At 36.6% G+C, this 25,129-nt stretch overlaps 1 long non-coding RNA gene across 1 annotated transcript; it reads left to right on the top strand.

The window, feature by feature from the left end:
* The first annotated feature begins 476 nt into the window (after positions 1–476).
* On the top strand, positions 477–13,805 carry LOC148978339 (uncharacterized). Its single transcript, XR_016169290.1, has 3 exons — positions 477–787; positions 10,060–10,165; positions 10,297–13,805. It is a non-coding gene; the product is annotated as an uncharacterized LOC148978339 (long non-coding RNA).
* The last annotated feature ends 11,324 nt before the right edge of the window (positions 13,806–25,129 follow it).

Below are 25,129 nucleotides of genomic sequence, written 5' to 3'. Positions count from 1 at the left end.
TTACTCTGTGTACCACTCAAAAGCAAATTACAGCGCCTAAATTTGATATATTTTACATTTATTTATGTTTTTAATTTATTTTGGAAAGTTTTATATATGAAGGAAACAACATCTGAATGTATTCTGCTTTTAAATGCACTTGTTTGATAAAAATACCTTTTTCTCAGTTTTTTTTCCAAAATGTTGTGTTTTTGACAAAACCTACCTCTGTTCAAGAGGCAATAAAAAAAGAACAAATGAAGATAAAATAAAAACGTTTTTTTTTTTTTTTTTTGCCTAAAAGCAGAGGCTCAGATCTTTATTTTTATATATATCATCTTCATATATTCATGCAAGAAAATATTCAGCGTGGCATTAAAATTTAGTGAAAATCGTCAAAAACCCTGGCGGTGGCTGGCAACTTTTTTTTAAAACGCTGGCGGGGAAAGAGTTAATACCAGTGTCACAGTCCTTCGTCTGCACCAGTCTGTCTTGTCATCAGCACTACACTTCCCAGGATCCTCTTGTCTCCACTCCTGAACTCACTCCCTCATCAGCCACCTGTTCCTCGTCTTGTTCATCTGTTTCACCTGTTTTCACCCCATTAGGCCTGATTCCTCTGTGTATTTAGTTCTCTCTCCTTCAGTCTGTCTTTGTCGGTCAATGTTAATGTTACCCTGTGTTCCGCCTGCCTGTATCCAGTTTATTTATGATTAAATCATTGTATTGGGACTTTTGGACTCTGCCTGTTCTTCTGCCTGCACCCACCCCGTGACAACCAGAGGCAGCAGTTTTGGGGCCATGACCTGTAAGTAACATTTAATATTTTTTAAATGTATTTGCATGTATAATTTCACACGTAATGTTTTAATTGTGTCAAATGCCAGCGCTGGCTTTTTAGTTCTGCTATTTTGTGTCTACGACAAACACGTACAAACATTTTGGCCCTGAATTTGTATATGTATTAATTTTGTAAATGTATTTTTCATGTATATATACTTTATGACGTAATTTTTTAATTTGATTAAGAACGTAAACCAATGTCAATGCTGTTTGTGTATTAGCCAGTTAGTTCGAGGCTATGTGTAAGACAAACGTGTATAAAGTTCAAAACTTCAGCTGATGTTATCAGTGTAGTATGGTTTTATTAACACAGTTGCCACATGTAGGATACACTGTGTAAACTAAGTTTTGTGAATAGATAAACAGCTGTTCATTATTTCGATAAAACAATAACTTAAAAAATAACATTTATTCAGATTTATTAAATATTTAATAGGAGAAAACTGTATCTCAAATGATAAGCAGCAGTAGCATTTTCAGTAAAAAAACGTATTTAAATTCTTATATAATAATAGTAGAATAGATTATATTTTTTATTGTATTTATTTATTTATTTATTTATTTATTTATTTGTTATAGATGTTACTGTATTGTGTATTTTAGCACAGCTGGGATGCTTTATTGACTAATCAACATTCCGCCCTGGAACTAACCGTTTTTATAAATGACTTCATATCACAGAGCCTAAAGTATTGATTTGGGAAAAGCTGGAAGTGTTGATTCGTGTACTCTTCAACTAAGATTGCAGGAGGAACGATGACCAGCATTTTGTTCAGCGCCCATGTACAGTAATACACAGTATATTTTCTGCCATAATGGAGTGTGTGTGGCACGCTACCACACGTTAGCTTCGAATTATTTATTTTATTTTATTTGGACCAGACTAAAAACCTGAAGACACACACACCCAAACACACACCTGCTGCCATATGTCTGCTCATCAGGTCTTTTTAATTCACAAATTTTCTTGTTTTTATTGGACTCCTGTGTTGCCGTACTGTATGTGGTTTGTTGCTGCTCTGGGATGGCACTGCTCTTAACTGCTAGATCAGTTCCAAACTCAAATTCAAACTCCGACATTAGTTCATTGACCAACTTACCAGATATGAAGGGGACACACCTAAACAAGACTGAATCTAAATCTGACTTTGACTGTTGCCATTGATCACCTGGCAAACCATGATCATAAAATGTGTCTTACATGTTAGAAAAACGGAGATAAAGAGAGTAATATGGCATAAGGAAAGCAAAATAAGTGATTTACACCTTCAACATCTTAGTGAAATGCAGATATGCACCAACACAAACTCGCTCTTCCGTGCCTTCATGTAGTTCTAGCTTACCAATTTGTACCTATCCACAGGAGGCAGCTTATTTGTTATTTTATATCTCTCCATCTCCGCTAGGACAAATTTATACATGTATCATTTCTCAGAATGCACCAGGAGGCTTATGGACAACAGCCTAGGTACGTGAGGGTACAAGGATCCTTCTTATTGCTGTCATTAAATTACCAGAACAGATGCTTCAGCTCTCCCTCTCAATGTAATTTACTGATCTGATACTGGTGTATATACGCCACTACGGTGATATACACTTACATACGCGGGGCACGTCCCGTCGGCGACATCCCTAGTCATGCAGGACGGGTGTAAAAGGGGTAGTGCACATCCGGTGAGGTGTTAATGCAGAAACATTGCATGAAAAATGGAAGGATTCGGGATGGAATGACCTCCTCATGGCACACGCAGTCACATTCATACATGGTTGTGAATGCGCTTAAATGCAGATCCTTCAGGAGGAGTTATGGAGACCTTGAGGAATTGTTTGGGCATGAACTAGATTAAGTGCACATAGCATCCTGCCGTAAAGCACCTCACACTGGGGTGACAACACACTTTACGAGGGCTGAACCTCTGATCAGCAATCAGGAGTGTGTGTTCAAGAGTGCTGGTTCTTTTCAAAAAGCACTGATCTCACTTGTCATGTATTATATGTACTAAGCTATTTTTAGTCTCTGTGTTGTTGCTTTGAAAAAAAAATCACAAACTCCAGCTAAACAGTAAAATTACTAAATAAAATTAATGGAATGAGATGATTAAAACTATCGTTTTACAATATTTACAAATGACAATCAATATAAATGTTTTATGAGTCATGACAGTCTTCCATTAACTGCCTGCAAGACTTTGAGCATTCAATGTACTACACCTGTCATTATTGGCTTTTCTTCTTCTCCTTTTGGTTACACTTTATTTCAATAGTCACTTTAGACATTCTACTTACTATAAGTAACTTTTCAACTACATGTCAACTAACTGTCATTAGAGTATTAGTAGGCTGTAGTAGACTGTCAGTAGACGGTTATGGTTGGGGTTCAGGTTAGGAGAACAAGTTGACGTGTAGTTGCTCAGTTACTTATAGTCAGTAGAATGTCTGTTGGGGGACCAACAAAATAAAGTGTTAGCAGATATTAAGCAGACAGTCTATGATACTCTGATGATAGTTAGTTGACATGTAGCGGCAAAGTTACTTATAGTTATTTGAATGTCTAAAGTGGACTATCAAAATAAAGTGTGACCCTTCTTTTTTCACAAAGACCTTTTGTGAGCTCACCCAATCATTGTGGGAAGAACTTGTCCAGTAACCTTTTTCTCCATTACAATCAATGGTACACCGGCACCTGCCATAGATTCCAAAGCACAACTTTAGCATGGTCATTTATGACAATTAAATCAGATAACAAACAATGCAATATTATTTAATTCAATATTTGTTTAACCCAAATTGTGAGATATTATTGACCATTTATTCTAAAAGATTCTATATTCTGTATGTACAAAAAAGTATTGTATGAATTGATTTGATCAAACATGATACATTATTGTTATTATTATAATATCAGTTTAAAATAACTCTTTTCTATTTTAATATGTTTTGAAGTGTAATTGATTCCTGATGGCAAAGCTGAATTTTCTTTAAGCAAAAAAGTACTCTAATGAGCAGATTTGGTGCTCAAATGAAACATTTTTTAAATGATTAATGTTGAAAACACATGCTCACCCTGGCCCACCTGTAGCTCTGCCCCTGAACATGATAAAGCTGTAATGAAAGTTAACACTCTTCAGGAAGTCAAGCTAATGGTTTATAGTTTTCTCAGCATATTAAACCAGGATAGGAAAAAGCAGGTTAACGTCCAAAAAATGACACCGTTGTCCCCCCAAGCATTTTTCTTTAATGTTGCGTTTAGCTTGCACTGAAATTTGTTCTGTTATCATTCCCTCTCCCTCCATTTCCCTCTGTCTTATCAGGTCTCTCTCTCTCTCCTCGTCAGGCATCTGTCTGTTTTGTCCTACTCCACCTTTCACTCTGTGTCTCTCTCACACACACTTTTTTTTCTCTCTAGACAGCTTTTTGTAGGTTTAAACAGGACATAAGTGATAAGGACGCAGCTCTGACAGAGACTGATGTTTGACATACTGCACTGTGATTGGACACTAGAAACATGGGCCAAGACAGGAAATTCACACACCCACATTTCTTGAAGACTAGTTGCTAGGATGGAAGATATTGGATGGACAGACTCATTTGTTGCCGACAGGGTCTTTTTTTTTTTTAGTTTAGAAACTCTTCCTTGTGCATGGAATTCTGTGTTCTACAAAACTGTAATAACTTTACAATAATGTTGTATAATAATATTGTGGAGCGTCCCGATTACTGTATATTGTCCACTATATTTTCTTCTTATTTATTAATTCTTGATAATCAGGACACAGAGGTGCCAGCGCGTGAACTGGAGCATAAATGAACCGAAACTCAGCGTATAAGCTACTTGCCTCACAGACCTGTATAGAAACAGGTCTTTATGGCATAGAGACACTCTATGGTGTGGGCTATTGTTTTTTTTTTTTTTTTTTTTTTTTTTTTAGTTTACAGACAGCATAATTTTACATGTAATTTTACCTTAGACACATGATCATTAAATATCAACATATTGATGCACTGTAATTTCAGATGTTTGCTATGTTTACAAAAAGCCTTCGACAGAAAAATATGGAAAAAGGTGTTTAGACAAAAAAAAAAAAAGAATACATTATTGGCAAAAATATCAGTAAGCTTAAGCTTATTTCTGAAACTAGATTATGTGTCAGGTTACCAATAAGAAAATGTAATGAATTGCCTGGAATTAATTTCCTTTTTTTTTGATTCTCTATGGCTCTGTGCTGGTCATGGTTATTTTAAGCAGATATGCATCATGCATGTCTTCTCTTGTGTGTCTGAAGCAGCTGTTGTGTTTACAAAAAAAAAACACACTGAGATTGTAAACGTATGTTGAGATACAGGCTGCTCATTTTTATTTATTCATTTATTTTTTGAAAGAAGACACTTATGCTTAAGGCATATATTTGATCCAAAATGCAGTGAAAACAGCCCAATTGGGAAATATTAATACAGTTTAAAATAACACTTTATCTATTTTAAATTTTGAAAAGTTATTTATTCCTTGAATGACAAAGCTGAAAGAAGAAAAGAGAGAGAGAAAAAAAAAAGGTGTGATGGCAAAGTTTTTTGAGAAGCCATTGTTCCAGGATTGAGTCTTTGGTGCTCAAGCAACATCTCTTATTATCATAAATGTAAAAATATATTTTGTTTCTTTCTGGAAAACATGAATTTACCCTTGCTTTACAATTGTATATAAAAATGCTAATATTCTAATAACAGCACTGTATCTTTTGTGGTATGGCTATAACTCAGACTAAACTAAATAAGATATTCTCTCTTTCTCTTATCTTCCTCATCCAATTCAGCATCACACATCACTTATTCTTACAGGTCTCACCTTTTGCAAACTCACACTTTCTTTCCATCTTGGGTGCCACATGATGAAGGGCCCCTGTGGAACCGGAGTGGCGTGGAACACTGTGACATTTGATCATTTCCACTAAGCCAAAGGTGGCTGGCAGGTCATGGTGACAATGCCTTCTCGTGCTAGGGCATCTGTGACACCACACACATGTGCGTGTGTGTGTGTGTATGTGTGTGTGTGTGTGTGTGTGTGTGTGTGTGTGTGTGTGTGTGTGTGTGTGATCATTTGGAATGGATAATCACCCCCCGTGAAGCTTCATCATCTGCCAAGCGAGAGGACAGATCTGCATGTGAATTTTTAAGAAAAGACATTGTGGGTTGGTGCTTCAACTAGTTGCTGCATGCGTCCGTTGCTTTTGTTATTATCACTTCTGGGAGCTGTTCAACACTCACACTGCAGTGAGAAAATCCTGATTGTCCTTTTATGCAGTCCGATTTGTTCTGTTCCTGAGGGTCTTGTCATTGTAATTACTGCCGTTTAACACAAAAGCCACAAAAAATACTCTCTATAACAACAAATCATTGACCTGCAGCAGGGGAAAAAAAAGACATTAATATCACCATGACAACTGAATAGATGAATTGTCTGCTCCTAGCAACAGTTGGAGATGATAACACAGTACTCTTACTCTTTTTGTAGCACAAATGACCATGCACGCAGTCATATGCATAGATTCTGACTTTGGCAGGTCTTAATTACATCCAGTATTATTGAAAAAGAACTATTGTAGGAGCCTTAGAAAGAAATTCTTTATGGATATTTTCAGTGATTGCAGTCCTACGTGATGTACGTTGGTTGGGATTGAAAGCAGAAGGAGTTTGTGCTGAGCTCGACCCTGATTTTTAAAGATTGTCTGTTACTCACATTAGCTATATCAGTGCCCAAAGTGATTTAGCTGATGGGTGCTGCAGGATTTTTTTTTACATTTTAAAATGTGTCATTGTGTCTTTTGATAAATTGCAGCGGAGGAATATTAAACGCACTGAGCGTTTTTATTTAAATAATCAAATCCAATAAATGGACCCGTCCGCTTCGTATCATTTGGTTTCCTTCAAAGTGCACCTGCTCTTGGTTACATTTGCAGTGCCAGAAAACTCTCAGGCACATGGAGGAAATAAATGCATATGACTTCATTAGATAACCATTCTCTGAGTTGGGCTCCAAGCAAATGAGATTGTCAATGTATTGTTAGCGCCGGGCAATCAGAAGAGACTCTCGACGTGCTTTCCCAGCATGCTCTGGGAAATCTGATAGCATTAGCGCCATATGTTCCTATTGGATGTCCCTCTGTTGTAATAACATTTAATCTTCCTCCCTCCTTCCCCCACTTCCCCGCAATTTCCCATTTGTCCTAAAGACTGGATTTTAATGTCATCAGGGCCGGCCCACAATGAGAAAATGTTGTTAATGATCCCGGTGGGTAATGTGGAGAATTTCGCCATGAAGAAAGTGGAAATATAACCGAGGTGAGGCGAAAGTCACCACATTAAAGTAATCAGATATCACTGTGCTGTCTGGCCCACCTCTGCTGATGTCATTTTGCACATATTTATTAAATGTGCACATACTTGGATCATAATTAAATATATTTCTTAAAAATTGTTTTGTCGTTTATGACACATTCTGTGCTCGGATTAAAACCATGTGACACGCGTACACGCACAGATATGTGCTAACTTTCACACTTCAAATGCAAATGGTTCCTGGTACTGATTCCTCTCTGTATTGTTTAGTCTTCATAACTACCCCCTTTCCAGTCGCCGTTGTCATGGCAACTAATTATTATTTCTAGCACTTTGTTGAACTTGGCAGCAACTTACCACGGAGAGACTTAAAATGCTGAAGCCTGAGATCTGAGTGAGAAATTGTTTCAGCAGTAGTGATTATTCATTACATTTCAGGCTGGTGATGTGCGTGTGCGTGCATGAGAGATGTGTTTGAATTGATTTGTGTTCAGTATAGGTTTATTTCTGTATGTGTGTGTTGGGCTCATTTGGCTCTAACAGTGATACACGAGCTCCACTCGCAGTCTTCCGTACTTCTGCCCTCTTTATACCACTGACTAACATTGACACTTTTTTTTTTTTTTGCTTTCTTTCACTTGCTTCTTTCTTAGAGACCTGCATCCACCTAAACACATCCTCCAAATTAGCAGTGCAGTATATATATATATATATATATATATATATATATATATATATATATATATTAGTAAATCAATAAAAGCTGTCCATTAAGGCATTAAAAAAGTCATGATTAAAAAGTTTCCATGGATTTTTAATTTTATTTTTAATGAAGTTTTATAAACAAAGTTCGGGATTAGCACGTTCAAATGCAAAGCATTCTCACCCCAAGGCGTCACCTTTGACCATGCTTCAATATTTGACGTTTTAGGCGCCCTTTAGCGTCACTTACATGACGCGATCCTACGGCGTCATCTAACTGACGCTAAAGGAAAGCGTCAGTTAGAGGACGCGGTTAGGTTTAGGTGTGGGGTGGGGGTAGGGTACACGCGATCCTAGGGCGTCATCTAACTGACGCTAAAGGGCGCCTAAAGCGTCAGATATTGAAGCATGTCCAAATGCTTCCCAAGGCGTCAGTTAAGTGACGCCTTGGGGGTGAGAATGGGCTGCAAATGAGTGATCCAATTATCACATCATTCCAACCAGCTGTCGACAATCAGTAATCAACATTTCTAGCCAATCAGCTTGAGTTGGATACCTATATATATACTCATTTGACTCACCAATGTTCCTCGACAGTTTTTCAGCATCCCTCCATCACCCCATCTCCTCACACTCACCTGGTTGCTTCTTAACCAGCAATACGGGGGGAGTACTTGGGTTCGGGCCGAATACTGAGCCCTCTCCTCAGACAGCATGCAAAATATGCATTTATTCTATCTGACTCATTTGTAAATGTGAACTCCTGAACTTATCCTTATGTTTGTTCATGCTTGTGTCTACATAAGTCAATGCTTGGTTTGCCTTCTGATTAAAACATTCCCTTCCGTTGACAGCACAACTCTATTCTGAGCTGTGTGCAAACACACTAGGGACACGGGTCTAGTCTTGGTGGTGTGTGTATGTATGTTGACAGAATGGCCGAGCGGAGCCTCATAAATCTGGGGTCATGCTTTCAGGCCTTGGAGAAACAAAACAGTGGGCATGAGGATAAATCTACCAGTATCGCTTCTTTCATACACTAGCAGATCATTGCTTATTTATAACTGTCTTGTCCATATTTTTCTCATACTTCTTGAACAGTGTGTTTGTGTATGAATGAGGCCTCATCACTGGCTGCTGGAGGACCTTACTTTACGTGTTCCTATACAGTGCAGTTGAAAAGACATTAAACTACTCTAAGTCAATTTTAATCTGACATCTACAGTGCCATTTGAGACCACAGAAAACAGACTTTGAAGGCCAATCACTAGCTGCGTTTACACGGACACTTATAGCAGCGGTTCATGCTCATCGTATTCAAATCATGACCAGAGTTGGATAAATATTAAGTATGCTGTTTAAAACAAACAAACAACTAATGGAGGAGAATAGTTATACTCGAACAGTGGCATATTCGTGCATTGTGTGCATGTAAAAAAAAAAAAATCAATTCCAATTTAAACATGCACATCGACACAATTACTTTATTTATCGTTTATGTAAACACCGTGTTCGGATCCATCAATCGGATTGAACCAAAAGGTGTCCATGTAAACGTACCTACTGAGATCATTTTTCTAATTCCCCACAAGCTGTTTCCAGTCATGCAAATACAGCTCTATTCTACTTGAATGGACAATGACTAAAATCTCCAAAACTGATGGTTGAACTTCCGTGTTTGCACATGATTTTTTGTTAAATAATTTGAATAATGTTTTATGGACTATAGCCAAGGAGGCAATAAGGTGGACCGTTTTTAATAGTATTGGACGAAATTAATTCTTTCAGCTCTCTAAAAATGTAAGTTATTCAGGATAGCAACTTACACCTTAATGGAAAAGACAAAAAAAGATTCATTATGTGGTTTTGAGAAGAGTGTAACTTATGCACCAAAATCGTAAAAATGTAAATAACATAATAGTTTGGCATAATCTCATTTTTTTTTCTTTAAAAATAAAAGTTATTTATTCGGGAGACTGTTATAGTCTGATGTGTTTACACCACTTGCACAACTGTTATGGTACTGCCAGATTTGGACCACTCACTGTATATTTGAATGTTTCATCACAGTATAAATGAAGTAGAAACTGGGATTGGCTTCAACCCTTTGATCCCAGAAGGAAAGAATCGATGAATTAATGAATACACCAAGTACCATGACCATATGACCACTACAGTACAGTTCTTTCTTTCTTTCTTTCGTAGACAGATTGTCTTGCTGGCTGCAATGGAAAGTTTGGACAATACAGATTTGGAGGAAAACAGGCGTTTTGGGGGTGGAGGAGTGATGTCAGAGGAACTATCTAAAGAAGTGAGTAAGCGTCTGTCTATATTCTTATCATTGACACTGGTGAAATTGTATGCCCATGTGCCTCCCAAACTTTTTTGCTGCATTTTGCTAAAATTAGTTTTTTTTTTTTTTTTTTTTTTTTTTTCTCTCAGGATGGGAGTGAACACGCATTCAAATGCTTTGTTCCTTTCATCAACCATAATATGTTTTAACAGTTGATACGCTGATAGCTTTTATGTTTTTTAGATTATAAATAAAGTCGTGAGGTTGGGACTGGGTGTATCTTATGTAGAAGTCAGGAAGTTGTGGCTAAATTACTTTTGAATAGCTCACCAAAGAATAACAATTCTGTAATTGACTCACCACAATTTCAAACATGCTGTGATGTCGTTGTTGTTGTTTACATTTATTCAAAAAGGTCAACGTGTCCCAAAATGCATACAGTATAAGCCGTTTCAGGTCTTCGTGACAGTGTGTCGTTCATTTAAAAAAGGAAAAAAAAAAAAACACACACACACATTCCAACTTTTTATAATGTGGGTCTTTATTTTGACTACTACTTTGTCAATGGTTAATTATGTTAAGGGTTAATAAATTATGATGATTAAAATATTTGTATATTTTCTTGAAAAATAATATAACTATTTTCTCCCAATAATAAGCATGTTGCCAAGCCACAAGCCACAGTGAGAACATTTTCACAAAATCTCCAGATATTTTCCATATACATTTAAATTATCATTGACTGAAAATCAAGGTGTTCACAGGATTAAACATACACATATGTTGCTTCTCCACAGAAAAATGTCATCATTGTAAGGTTAACCTTTTCCCTTGCAGAGTGAAATGATGACAAGTAGCAGTCCATTATGGTGTGAGAAGTGTGAATGTGTGACATTTACTAAAATTGCCTTTAAAAGCAGAAAAAAAAAAAATCTTGTTCCTGCCTCTCCATTTAAACTAAGCAGGGTGAGAAATGTGAACGCATCCTACATGTGCTACTTTTCTCTGTAATGCTGAAAATCTTGCTCATTTCTGATGAAATCCAATGAAACCACATTCAAAGTTAGTGCCAGCCGTAGGTGGTTTGCTAGCATTAGTCGAGCCAAGATGAGACTCCTCCTGAGACTGGCTCGACCTGTCGACCTGGACGCGCTGACCATTACCACATGCACATTAGCACAAGTCATTATGCCATATATATCCACACATTGGTAATGATTGAGACTAATGTTAGTAATTAACATTAGCAAATGACTGTCCTCCATTAGGGATAACAATGTTCGATTACACATTAGACCACTAGTGTTTACTCTTTGAAGCAAACACATTTAGACTGCGCACACACACCAATATGAATGCTGTTTATCTGTATTGCCGGATGCATCGCAGTTGCAGAATGTGCCATATATGCTGGTCATTAGGAAGGAGGCTGGGATTTCACCGCTAATATACCGCTGGATGAGCGTGAGAGAAAAGCGTGTTTTTGTGCTGTTATGACAGCAAGAGCAAAGTGTGGGGAGAAATGTTGGAGAGGAGAAACTCATTTGCTTGTTAAATTTGTGTGCACTGTTGTAATTTGGAAGCCGAGAGGAAGAGAAACAAACAGAAGCTTGTTGGCTTTGTCTGGAGATCCAGAGATGTAGTCTGCAGGTCTGGCCCGAAGCCTGTGAGCAGCTCCATTTAAATCTGGCCGCTTTGCTGTGCGACCGAAGCCAGACCAGCCTTGAGCTGCAGTCCACAGCTTTTTTATACTGACCACTGACATGACCATGTCCCCTCTCAAGCCATCCATCTTCCCTCCCAATTTGCTGCAGCTATACTTTGTTCATTTTTCGCTTTGATTCAGTATCATTATGTTCCATTTTTTTTTTCCAGCTCTCCTTATGTTCATATTTGCGTTTGTGTGCTTGTTTGTGAGAGAGCGAGAGGAGAATGGTGCCCCTCCCTGTGTTAAAAGCCCTCTTGAGTCTGGGCAGGTGTGTGGAAAGGGTTTGAAGTTTGCAGAAAAACGCTGGTTGGTTACCATGGTCACTTACTCGCCATTAAGCATCTCTCTGTAATTACTGTGTCCAATCGATGTGCACGATGATGCATTTTGTGGTCTCGGTAATGCCTTGAGGTTTTAGCGCATGTGTGTGCACGAGCGTGAGAGTGGTTTGTGGCGGTTTGTGTTTGTATCATACTGTGTTCTGTACAAAATCATGTTTTTCAATATTTATTTATTTTTCATTCTGCATGTGAAATGACTTTTGAAGTGAAAGCGTAACTGTTTTTGAAGACTGCTAGTCTTTGACTTGGCTTGTCTCTGTAAGAGTGAAAATTTACAGCAATCTAATCAAATTTGGAGACTCATGTTCTGCCTGTGCCTATTCTGTCAAAAAAAAAAAAAAGCACACAAAACTCTTCTGTCCCCACACTCCCTACATTGAGATAAATGGGAGTAAGGTGCAGATGTGCTTTGGGCGCTGTGTAAACATGACGGTTATTGCAGTTCTGGACTAAATGTGAACATGCATTTACTTATCCAGCCTGGTCTCATTGTTAATACGTAGCTATTTTACGTTTTTGCAAAGATAGAAAACGTACTTTTTAGTACGTTTGGATAGATGCTGAAACGTATAATATAGACGTATCTGCAACATTTAAACGTAACATTATTACGTTTTTACAGCTACAAAACGTAAACTATTTACGTATATTCTATATCATAAAGATATCTGGATAATTTCCCTTTTTACTATTTTATAGATAAATGTAAGATCCCGTAACCCTAATCCCAAACCTAAACATACCCATTTTATACTTAATATAAAAAAGGATAAAACGTAACGGACAGGTGTTGGGAAAGGGCAGTTTTATTAACAATATAGCATTAAAATATATTTTGAGCCACCTACTCCTACCCCTAAACCTACCATAACAATTCCTTAAAACTACGTAAAAAACTACAATTATGAAGAAAAACATAACTAACAGACAAGTATAATCACAATAATTTATTTATTGCGAAAATGTCAAAACCGATACCAAAAGCCGTTCACATGATGAAGCGTTGCAGTCGCAGTCTTCTCTCTGGCAGTATTGTAATAGTTTTGTATGAAGTACAGAGCAGAAATTAAATTACTAATGAAAATGTTAATCCGGCTTCGGTTGGTTCGCGCTTCTCCATTTCAAAATTCAAATGAACTAAACTAACCAACCGTCTACAGTCCTTCATGTCGCAAACTGTGACGGAGCAGGGAAGAGCCAATGAACGTTTGATATCGCTGCCGTAAAAGATGACGTATGGGCGCAATATTTGAATTTGAATTCATCACCAGCGCGGGGTTTGACATGTAACGTTACGGTCGCTGCTGAGAATGGAGATCACGACTGGACAGGAGGCTGAAATCGCTGAATTAGGAGTTGTTTCTTGCAAACAACTATGGATTCTAAAGATTTGGATTACATCAAACTAATAAAATTGATGTCTTTTGTGAATTTTTGTTGTGTTTTATAGGAGAAAACGCTTTATGTGTCTCAAGGTAAATAAACTATTACAAAATGGTTGAACGAGTAACGTTAAAGAATGTATTTTTTAAGGTTTTATAGTGTATTGTTTAACACCATGCAGGCGAAACGAGCAAAATGTTAATATTTATGAGTATTATATCAATAATGCGACTGAAAACTTCATTAATAAGACAGTGGGATGCAATAGTCAAAACATAATGCTACGATATTAATATGCATAAATTGTGATACGTACAATGTGTACGTCGGTGGATTTGTTCATACGTAAATAAATTACGTTTTTGTGCTGTCAATACGTAAATATTTTACGTTTTAGTGCTGTAAATACGTCAGTATTATACGTTTCTGCGCATATAAAACGTAATTATATATACGTATGATAGAACGACACTTTACGTACACATACATACGTATTCTCATGAGATCACGTTGACTTATCTCACTTGCACACAACCTGATTCCGTATTCCTCAGTGAATAAAAGTAGTAAAATGCATACTCCGAATAGTATGCAGACCTGCAATAATTGACAAAAATGTAATTAATCTCAAGTTATTAAGCAATATGTTTGCTGCTGACCTTCGACGATTCAATTAAACCATACTAGTAAGCAAAAGTGACTTTAGATAAACATCACATTTGTGTTTATGTCACTTTTATTATTGCTGAAGCAGCACAGCCGTGATATTTGTTTGAGCTGCGCCCTTTACTGTATAAATGTGAATTTGCATTTCCTTCAGCTTGAATTTCCTTAATTTATTTCACTTTTGGTGTGAAAAGGCCTTTTCATTTGCTAATACTTTACTAACTAATAGCTTTACTAACACGATCAGTTACTTTTTTAGGGAGAAACGCAATATTGTAATGCATTAGCTACTTTAAAAGGTTAATTTTCCCCAATACTGCTGCTAATCTGTTAACTATATTAGTTTACAGCATTTATCAGTCTTAATGTTAACCATTTACTTAGATCAAAAGTTGTGTCTGTTAACAGTAGTGACATAATATTATTATTCTGGATTGGAGTGAGGATCACCTGTGACTGACTATTCGTCGTCTAAATGCATAAGCTCTTAAAAGCATGAAATGTTATTATTCATGATATTATTCCCTGCCTGATATGTTGTTTTAGCTAAAAGTCTCATTGGTCTGAACCCTGGAAGATGTGTGTAAGGGGTGGTAGAGGAATATGTAAACTTATTATTTTTGCAATTTTGGTTTGGTGCTGTTGGCAACAGAAAAAACATTGGTTGTGAACTTTGTGACACGACTATTAAAAATGTTTTTTGACATGCAATACATGCTCAGGCTATTGCTGTTTTTGTCATCGTCTTGATGATTGACATTCATCCTTCTTTTAACTTATATAACAGTATATTTCCCATGACAACAATTTGCACAGTGTAGAACTTACACTGGGAGTGACCAGCCACAGGCAAAGATTCAGCGTGCACACTGAGTTTTCTTGAAAGTACAGTGTTTCTTCTTGGGACAGACAAAAGCCTCTTTTATACTTCAGTGAGAAAAAAAAATCTATTTAACAACCCCTGGCTTACTATTGCGTTCCGTCTAGAACGAATCAGGCGATCTTAAAAGCCTTCTGTCCTGCTTCAGTGTCCAGCGTAAAGTTAAAATCTCTAATCTCTTCCACCATTTTCTTTCATAGTGCTTTGCCAGTCACAATGTACAACAGCACTTATTTTCTACAGGATTAGGCCTACTATTTTTCCGGTTGGGTTGTAATAGTGCTGGTATTATATTCCAGCCTGTTTCTTTTAATCAGGGAGGTAAAGGAACAATCACTTACTCCGTCAGGATAGTCGCTCGAGGATCTGGACCAAAGTGAGCTGCTTATTTGTTCAAAGTCTCAAGACCACGTTGGTTTATTTTAGCAGGCTGGGAGAACGTCTAAAGTCAGCGCAGAGGAAGCGCGACCCATGCACAGATCCATGTGGAAAACAAACGTATGTGTGTGTGACAGAAATGGGGATTTTCAAGACTACACCGAAAACAGTTAAAATGGGTTTTGGAGGGGGGGAAATGTTTTGAAACACTATATTTACGAGGAATGAGCAGAGACATTACTGGAGATAAGTTGAATGGAGAACAAACTTGAAGCAAAAAAGAAACAGAGCGATAGAGGGAGAGGATGTGTTTAAATGGACTGGCGACAGAAGTATTTCCACTGAAGAAGGGAAACGGCTTTGCTCTCCTGCTAAATACACATGATGAATGAGGGAGAAGCTGCTTCTGACAGACATTATGTTATAAACGTTACAGGGATACGTGCGTGCGTGTAAGAAGTGCATATGTGTTTCATAAAAATGATTTCCATATTAAAATGGGAGAAAAAGAACAGGCCGTGAAAGATAAAAGACTGATGTAAGGAATTATTTCTCTCTCTCTCTTTCTCTCCCTCTCTCTCTCTCACACACACACACAAACCAAACACACAATTCTGTGAGAGAAATTCACGTTGCAAAAAAAAAATCAGCAGAACACATAAAGCTCCACATTAAAATCAACAAAACAGACAGAATGATGCATTTATTCATCAGCTTCTTTCCATCTCAACCCTCTGACAATTAAAACCTCCAATTATCATTGCTGGACACCCACTGATCAATATCAGCTGCATGTTAGCTTGCCTGTAGCATTTTTCCTCTGTTTCGTGCCCATCTCTCTCTCTCTACCTCTGTATTTTTGTTTCCCATTAGAAAGGAAATGTAGGAATTTATTGCACCCTGATCAGGTTTCACCCCTACACACTTTAAAACCCAATTATTTTCCTCTTGTCCCCAGTGTGTGTATTGGTTTGTGCTGTGTTTATATGTATGAGATGCATTTCATGTGTGTTTTTTCTTTTTTTTTTTTTTTTTTTTTCCTTTCATATGGACTGGGTGCTCCACAGATTCTCAGTCTCCTCAAGTGTATATTGTTTTAAGGTTATACACACTTTGAGTTGATGCGGTTTTATTTGTGTGTGTGTGCGCGTATGTGTACACATAGCCAGGCTCCGCTTCACAGGAAACTTACAGTGGCACAGAGATGATGGAGCAGTCCTGCCTTTTCAATATCTCTCAACTCACGCATTAGAAGCCATTTGGGGGCTTATGGGATACATAAATATACACAGGTCAATGGTGGCGGCTTTAACTCCAAACACCAAACTAACAATCTCTGTGAAAAAAAAAAAAACTATTATGTGTTGCACATTGCTCTAATATCACTAATGGGCAACAGAGCATGGTGGAGCGCATGCCACATTAAAAACCTTTAGCACCCATTGCTAATTGCCCTACATTTTATGTAATCGTTAATGCATTGAATTTAAGCCAATTTATCCCACGCTGTTTTATACGGCCACTGAAACAGCAGTTGGGTGATTATATTGATGAGTCACAGTTGTACTGTACAGTGTTTTGCGTGGCATATGTAATTGTGTCTGAAAGCGGGCATATGTGTAATGCCTGACAGGAAGTGGGCAGTGAATGAAAGGGACACTAAGATTTGAGAAGCGTAATAGAGGAATAATTAGACATCAGCAAGCCACACACAGAATCTGTGCCTGCAGAACTCCCAGAAAGCTCAACAGATTACAGCTGAGTTTGAATGTCTGTCGATGTAAGTGCACTTAAACTGCCCCCTATTTGTTCATTTAATAATTATGTTGGGTCATTTGATAAAGCTTTCAGCTTCTAATAAAATGTCGTACTTTTAGCTCAACGTTATTTAAAAAAAAAAAAAAAAAAAAATTAAAATACAATCCTTTGATTTGTCTGGCCCTACACTGTTTGAAAAATAAAATTGTACTTTTAAAAAAATTCACGTATGTGCCTTCGAGGTTACTGCCTCAGTATTCAGCTAATGTTACCATTTTTGCATTTACCACTTACTAACAGTGTGGGCATTAGTCTCAGTGGACAAATCTGCTTTTATTGCTGGCTTCTATTTCTGTTTCTGAGATGTCAAAGTTGGGAGACCTTGGACTAGTAAAAGTTCCCAGTTTAATTCTCCAACCACAGAGCACAAAGCACTGAGAAAGTGTTTACATTTTTTAAATGGAGGACATTTTCAAATGCTGATATTATATTTGCTTTGTTCCAAAACCTAGTGTACTGTCTAAGAAGTTACAATTTTTAAGACATCAAATGTTTGGGGTCTGATTGTTTAATGGTTTTGAAAGAAGTCTATTGCACAAGGCTGAATTTATTTGACCTAAAAAAATAATAAAAATAATATTGTGAAATATTATTGCAATTTAAAACAAAAAAGAAAAACATTTGAGATATTTTCAATTTTTTCCCTGTGATGGCAAAGCTGAATTTTCAGCATATAGTCTTCAGCATGAATCTTCAGAAATCATTCTAACATGCTGATTTGGTGCTCAAGTAATATTATATTATTTGATTTAATTATGCAATGCATTATTTGATCAATTTAATGCATCCTTTTTGAAAAAAAAAAAAAAAAAAAAAAAAATCTGCTAAACCAGATTGCATTGCAATGAATAAAGATGTCAGACGAAGTGAGAGAAAGTAAAATATAAATCTATAATTCATATGAAAAACAAAAATATTTCAAAATATTATATCCCATTAGCTTTATGAATGAGACTCCATCATTGCAAGCCAGCTTAGGTATTAGAACAGGTATACTGACAATAGGACAGAATAATGCTTTAAACATATATCTGTGACATATCAGGGAAACATAATATGTATGTTTTCTTGACATTGGTCAGAAAATAAATATTTTGTATGGCAATAATACATTATGGGAAGAAAGTTATGAAAGAATGGGTGGGTAAACTATCCTTTTTTTTCCTCCCCTTTCACTCCATTCATTCATCCATCTCTCCAGCTGTGGCCTATTCATCGACAGCTCTGCCTCTCTTCAGACCACTGCTACATCTTCTCATCTGCTGAGATCCCTGAGTCATTTACACCCTCTCCTCCCTCGCTTTCATTAAACCTCAAATGGGATGTCATGCTTCACCTTCATCCCTCGCTTGTCCCGTGTGAAAGGCTAGACCTTTCAGAGGCGATGGAGGGATGAGAAAAAGACCTAAGCACAGCACGAGAGAGGAGGGATGACCTCTCTGTTTACATTTGCCTGGTGCCACAGCCCCGCTGAGGCATTGATGTGGTATTACAGTCCCGGAGCGAAGCAGAGATAGAGAAGGCACTGGAGGGAGATGAACAAGAGAGAAAAGTCAAGCGGTTCTCAGAGCGAACCCGCAGGACATTGGGGTTTTTAGCCTTTCCGATCACATTTTGGAGCCATGAATAACCTCCTAGAATCTAAGCGCCCATGATTTCCCATAGAATGTAGACATGAATAGTGCTTAGAAAGTGCATGACCTGTTCAGCACTACAGTATAGTGCTGTACCATATGGGTGCAATGTGTATGTACAGTACATCACAATCCAAAGCCAAAATCACTAATCTACTCTTATTAAAGCCTCTCACTGTGCAGTTCTCTATCGCAACAGGATGCCGGCCAAGGTGTTTAACGTCTCCGCCAGACAACACACTCTTTGTGCAACAGCTTTTCTGATTTCAGTTGAACTTGCTTGTCTGTGCTTCATTTTGCTCTCTGCACCTCTTACTCCCCCTAATGGAGGTTAGCAGTACTGCAGCTCACAGCTGTAGGTTTGTCTGAACAGAGGTTTGGAATGCAACTGTGTCCATCGTGTAAAGAGCTTGGGATGTATATGCAGATCAGCCGAATTTACTTGTGGCGTTTGTGATGGATATGTAGGTTTGCAGGCCTTGGCCTAGATACAAACCATAATCATATCAATGACTGTGACGCTTTATGCTAAATAGCTTTTGAAAATGCTTGTTTAATCTGTAGAAATAAAGCTTATCTGTTAAACCAAATAACATAATCCTATATTTGTTGACTCGTACCGCAGCGCATTGCTTAACACGCTTGTCCTCATGCTGTTAGATGACCTGATGGTGAACCGTGCGATGAAATGAAATTAGACATACGTACACAAGCGGACACATTCAGCACTGCCGTTTGCTGCCGCATATGTTCAGAATCTCAAGAGAAAATGAAGAAAAAAGTGAAACCGGTTTCCTCGAGCTGCGGCCAACTTCTCTTTTCAGATGTTTCTTGAACCGTGAAAATGGCCGCATGAGCAACATTTCGGGTATTAAGTATTCATGACAGATTTTCTGAGATGGTCCGATCGGCAAAGCTTGCTCAACAGCAACTGGGGAGTGGTGATGTAAAAAAACGAGAAAAGGAAAAATAAACCATTCGTTTAGTTCGTAAATGGATTTGCTTGTTTGTGGGTAAAAGCAGAGGATAGTCATGATGGCCATGTCTTTCAAAAAAAAAAGGAAATGCGTTGAATGTCTTTCCTGTCACAGTGCTGTGACCTCTGTTAAAAGCTTCAAGCAACACTTTATACATTATGGAGAAAATAATGGGTAGAAATAAAAGCATTCTAAAAATACAGTCTGACAGATGAATAAATAGCGCTCACAAAACAGAAAAACTTTTTGCCATTTGAGTGTTTCTTTTTTATGTTGCTTTATTAAGTGATACTTTACTCAGTAAATAATTCATGAAGTGTGAATGGTCGATCAGTACAGCTGAATATACTGAATGTACATATATTATTCTGAAATAGAATATATATATGAAGAGTTCAGATGCAAAAGCCTCTAAGTGCCATTTGAAATTTTCTTCTAAAATGATATTTTTTTATCAAGCTTGTATATTTAAGTTCAGTAATTTCACGAACTTAAATATACAAGCTTGATAAAAATGATCATTTTAGAAGAAAATTTCAAATGGCATTTAGAGGCTTTTGCATCTGAACTCTTCATATATATATATATATATATATATATATATATATATATTCTGAAATTTGTATTAGTTTTTCTATTAAAATTTAAAACATTCGATTGAAAGTAATTGTATCAGAAAAAAAATAAATCAATTTAATATTATTGTCAAATAAGGTAGTTGACAGTCATTTACCATTTATTAAAGTGGTAATTAATTGTAATTATTTTTCACACTGAGTGAGAGGGAATGCTTACCCACACTGTAAAAAAATAAATCTTTAAAAATGGTCAAAGACTGTCAGCTACAGCTGCCAAATAAAACTGTAAAAATAAAGTAAAATATCCTGTGCAAAAAAAAAAAAAAAAAAAAAAAAAAAAAACTTTTACAGAACTTTTCCTTAAATGATTTATAGAAAAACACAATAAATGTACAGCTATTTCCTGAATTCTTACGAGCAAACACCTTCACTGTTAAAATAAATATCTTGAAGTTAACTACAGTACATGCATGATTTACTGTGACTATACCTCACAGCATCAGCAACTACACAGTTACCGTCTGTTAAATAAAGCATCATGCAGCATACCATCAGTGTTTCTCTGCTCATCCTGGACTGAAGCACATGCAGGGTCTACACTTCAATGCAATGGTGGACCACAAAACAGACCATACAGAAACACTTAAAATCCCAACAGAACATTCAACACAAACAGATAACAAATCTCTGAAGATTTCAGCATCTTCACTTATTACAATCCAGACTTTATTTGTTTCATACTATCATTTTTTGACATTGATGTTTTATTGAAAATAATAAAGTTTGATGTCACCATAATGGCTTTAGTTGGATTCCTGAATTTTTAACGTCAGTTTTTCTCTGGCTGCTTTAACTGTGTGTTTCTGACACATATTTGTTATGGCAAAGAATCCAAGAGAAACTGATGATAGTCATTATCTATTGGTCCGATTAATTGATAAACTCCTGAAGTCTAATATCTGATTAAATCATTCAATTTTGCATGACAAAAATGTGATACCAGTAATGTGATACTTTGAAAGATTTTAAGTCATTATACAGAAATGTTTTGACAAGATCATATAGACTCACACAGACATTAATAATCTGAGTCTAAATCACAACAATGGTGACAATGAAAAAAAAATCTGATCAACCCTGAACTCGTCACAAAACAAGATACTAAAGTCACAAAAATGTCACCAATGATTCATATGTAGATTCTTGATGTCTCTATAATCCTAACAATACCCCTGCTCAAAACATTTTCCGTATTATATATATATATTTCCGTATTATATATATAGTTTTGCGGAAGTTCCGGTAGTCTCCCGCATATTGATAGCAGCTCCCTGATGCGCGCAAATTAGTTAAAATCTCCCGGAATCTACAGAGAGCGAGCAAGAGTGCTCCAAAAAAAAAAAAAAAAAAAAAAAACTGTGCTCCAAACCGTGGAAGGAGAGAGCGAGATTATGTGTGTGCCTCATGAAGCCTATGGCCTATGTAAGACAGAGAGCATCCTGACTGGCTGGTTTCAGCTTTAAAAAAATAAATAAATGGAAAAAAAAAATCGAGAATTGAATCGAACCATGACCTTAGAATCGAAAATGTAATCGAATCAAGGATTTGGAGAATCGAGACATCCCTAATATATATATATATATAATCTTTTAAATATCAAATTGTCATAATACTGATGCCTCAACATCATCATGTGGAAAATTGTGACATTTATCATACTCTCTATATAAAATCTAATTCTCTTTATATACATTATGTAACCTCAGCTTATACATTCAGAGACTTGACTGATCTCAGTCAATCAGGCCACCATATGATGACTATCTCCATCGTAAATGACCAACATCATCTGATGAGATTTTCTCCTGCATTTATTGCCATAACAAAATTTGTATAGAAAAACACAGTTAAAGCAGCCAGGAAAACAAAAATGATTTTAAAACTTAAGCAACCAACTAAAGCAAACACTGACCTCCATCACTGTTTGGCAGCCATAGCTGCCAGTCATTCTACCTTTTTTTTTTTACAATTTTATTTTATAATGAAGGTACTGTATATGTATATTGTGATAATTCAGGAAATACCTGTAAAATAACAGTGTTTTTCAGTTTATTTAATTTAGGATGTTTCACATGTTACTGGGTTTTTTGAGACTGCCAGTCATTCAAACATTTTTATCATTTAACTGTTTTATTACTGTTTAATTACAGATTATATTTATAATTGTACATACATCTTTACATAATTTAAGAAAACAGAAAAAAATACTGTTTGACAAATACAGTAAATTGTCTATATACAAAAATATGAATTACTGCAATTTGTCATTAATGTCACAACACCTAAAATAACTGCTGATTTTTTATTTTAGATATTATTTGCTTAATTTTTATTTTAGATATTATTTGGAGTACAATTTAAAATGAAAGAAAATTGACATAAAAATATCAGTTATTTTCTTTAAAATTGGGATTTAGTTTTTTAAATTTAACTTTAATAGATTACTTGTCTGCTACCATGTTGCATCTAGTAAAAATAAAGCGGTGTCAAATCAGACAAACTGCTTGATTCAACTGATTTGGTGATTTTAAAATATCTTAAATACCAGCCCTGCTTTTCGATTAGGTTCTTGAGCAGTTTAAGTATATTTTATCCTTTAATGACATAATCCAGTCCGATCATTAAGAGTCGTGCACTCGTGAACTCCTCATGACGTTCGTCAATGTGTGTGTGTGTGTGTGTGTGTGTGTGTGTGTGTGTGTGTGTGTGTGTGTGTATATATATATATACATATATATATATTTAATATATATATATATATATATATATATACATATACATACACACACACACACTAAGTGCTTTTCAGTTGTAAATTGCCCTTCACATACTAAAAGTGTCACATTAACATAGTGAGTGTCTTTGGCACTTCCATTTTAGACCTATTGCCTATTCCCCGGATTGTGCTTTTACATTTTCTCTGAAAAGAAGGAATGGTCTAGTTTTTGTTCGGTAATGAACTTTGAACTTTTCCTCCTGTCAGAAGACTTTAGGACAATCCAGATTGACAAGGCATTGGTGGAGGGAGCTGATTGGCACAGTGCGCATTATCCCGCTTTCCTCCTGTTATTTCATGCATCTCAATCCCTGCCACAGACCGCAACATGGAACCAAGAATTTAGGCAAGGGTCAGAGTGTCAGGATTAATTCGGAGGGGTAGGAAAAGGGGGAAAAAATGGAACAACCCCATCCCCCTCACTGTAACCCTCCCTCTATGCCCGTCCGCCCGCGTTCATCTACACCAGCTGTTGCCCTGTTGCTATTCCAGGCCGAAGGGAAATGGATCTAAAAGGCTCTGGCAGATGATGCAGCTATGAGATTATTACCATGCTGCTTACACACACACACACAATGAACTGCCCTCAGATCTGTACTGCCCTCAGCTTGCATAGCAATCAACCTTCATGTCAGAGAATGTAGTGCTGATTAAATGTCCATGACTATCTCCATCACCCTCATCATCAACTTCTATTTCAATATTTCAGACGTTACTTTTCAAATAGCATAAAAGAGTTTGCTGTCATATTATATTGTCTGTTCAGATCATTTTTTTTTCCACTCTGTAATTCAAATTCAAACTATATGAATTTCTTGAAGGGGATAATACTGTTAGAAATCTAAAAATATATACAGGATATATTTAACTCTTTTCGCACCAGCGTTTTTTGAAAGAAATTTGCCAGCCACTACCACCATTTTTGATCATTTTCACAAAAGTTTTAGAATATTTTGTTTGTATGAATATCTGAATATGCAATAATATATCAAAAGAAAGAACTCTTTGCTTTTAAACAAACACTCTTGTTTTACTCTATAGCTTCATGCATTCCTTTTTTATCAACATTTGAATTGAACAAGTTTCAAAAAACATTTGAGCAAAAAGCTGTGAAAATCGAATTTCTGTCAAAGACTACTTCTGGATCAGATTCAGAATGATGATCAAAACATCAACATCAACACCCCTACTTTAATAAGGCCATTTGCTTCACAGTAAATTCGTTTGAATATTTTAGAGCTTGCATTGGGTAAGATCTCAGCTGGCATTTGCCCCCCATCACCCACTGCTGTTTAAAAGCGTCATAAATGCCCATCGGTCAGAGATGGGCAGGTTCAACAGCAGGGCAGAGCGCTGACTTGCCGAGGGAAAAATAAAAGGAGGACAAGGAAGCTAAGCTGTAATACCAAACCGACATTGCATTATCGTGGCCTCTTTTTGAACCCAAAAAAGTCGGTCAATTATTTGGGAGAGATTTGTGCGATGATTTGATTGTGTGTTTCTGTAGATGGTTATAAAGAGAAAATGGAATGAATAGAGACACGCTGACCCTGCTTTAACCCCACCTGCAGAAGAAAATGACCAGTGACTGTGAGGGTTGTTCTTTTCTGTCAGTTGCAACGAGTTTATTTGTTCACATGCTTTCAAAGACAGTCAGACTCGCTTGGTCAGACATTTTTGCATTAGTGGAAGGTCGTGCACACATTATTACAAAAAAAAAATGGAGCGCAGAAATTATTTTGATTTGTTAAAGTCATAGAATTTACATGAACTATATGTTACA

This window comes from Pimephales promelas, chromosome 7 (assembly GCF_988280905.1).
Source record: "Pimephales promelas chromosome 7, fPimPro1.hap1.1, whole genome shotgun sequence".
NCBI lineage: Eukaryota > Metazoa > Chordata > Actinopteri > Cypriniformes > Leuciscidae > Pimephales > Pimephales promelas.
The sequence above is the reverse complement of the archived record's forward strand: the minus strand, read 5'-3'. Positions and strand labels throughout refer to the sequence as shown.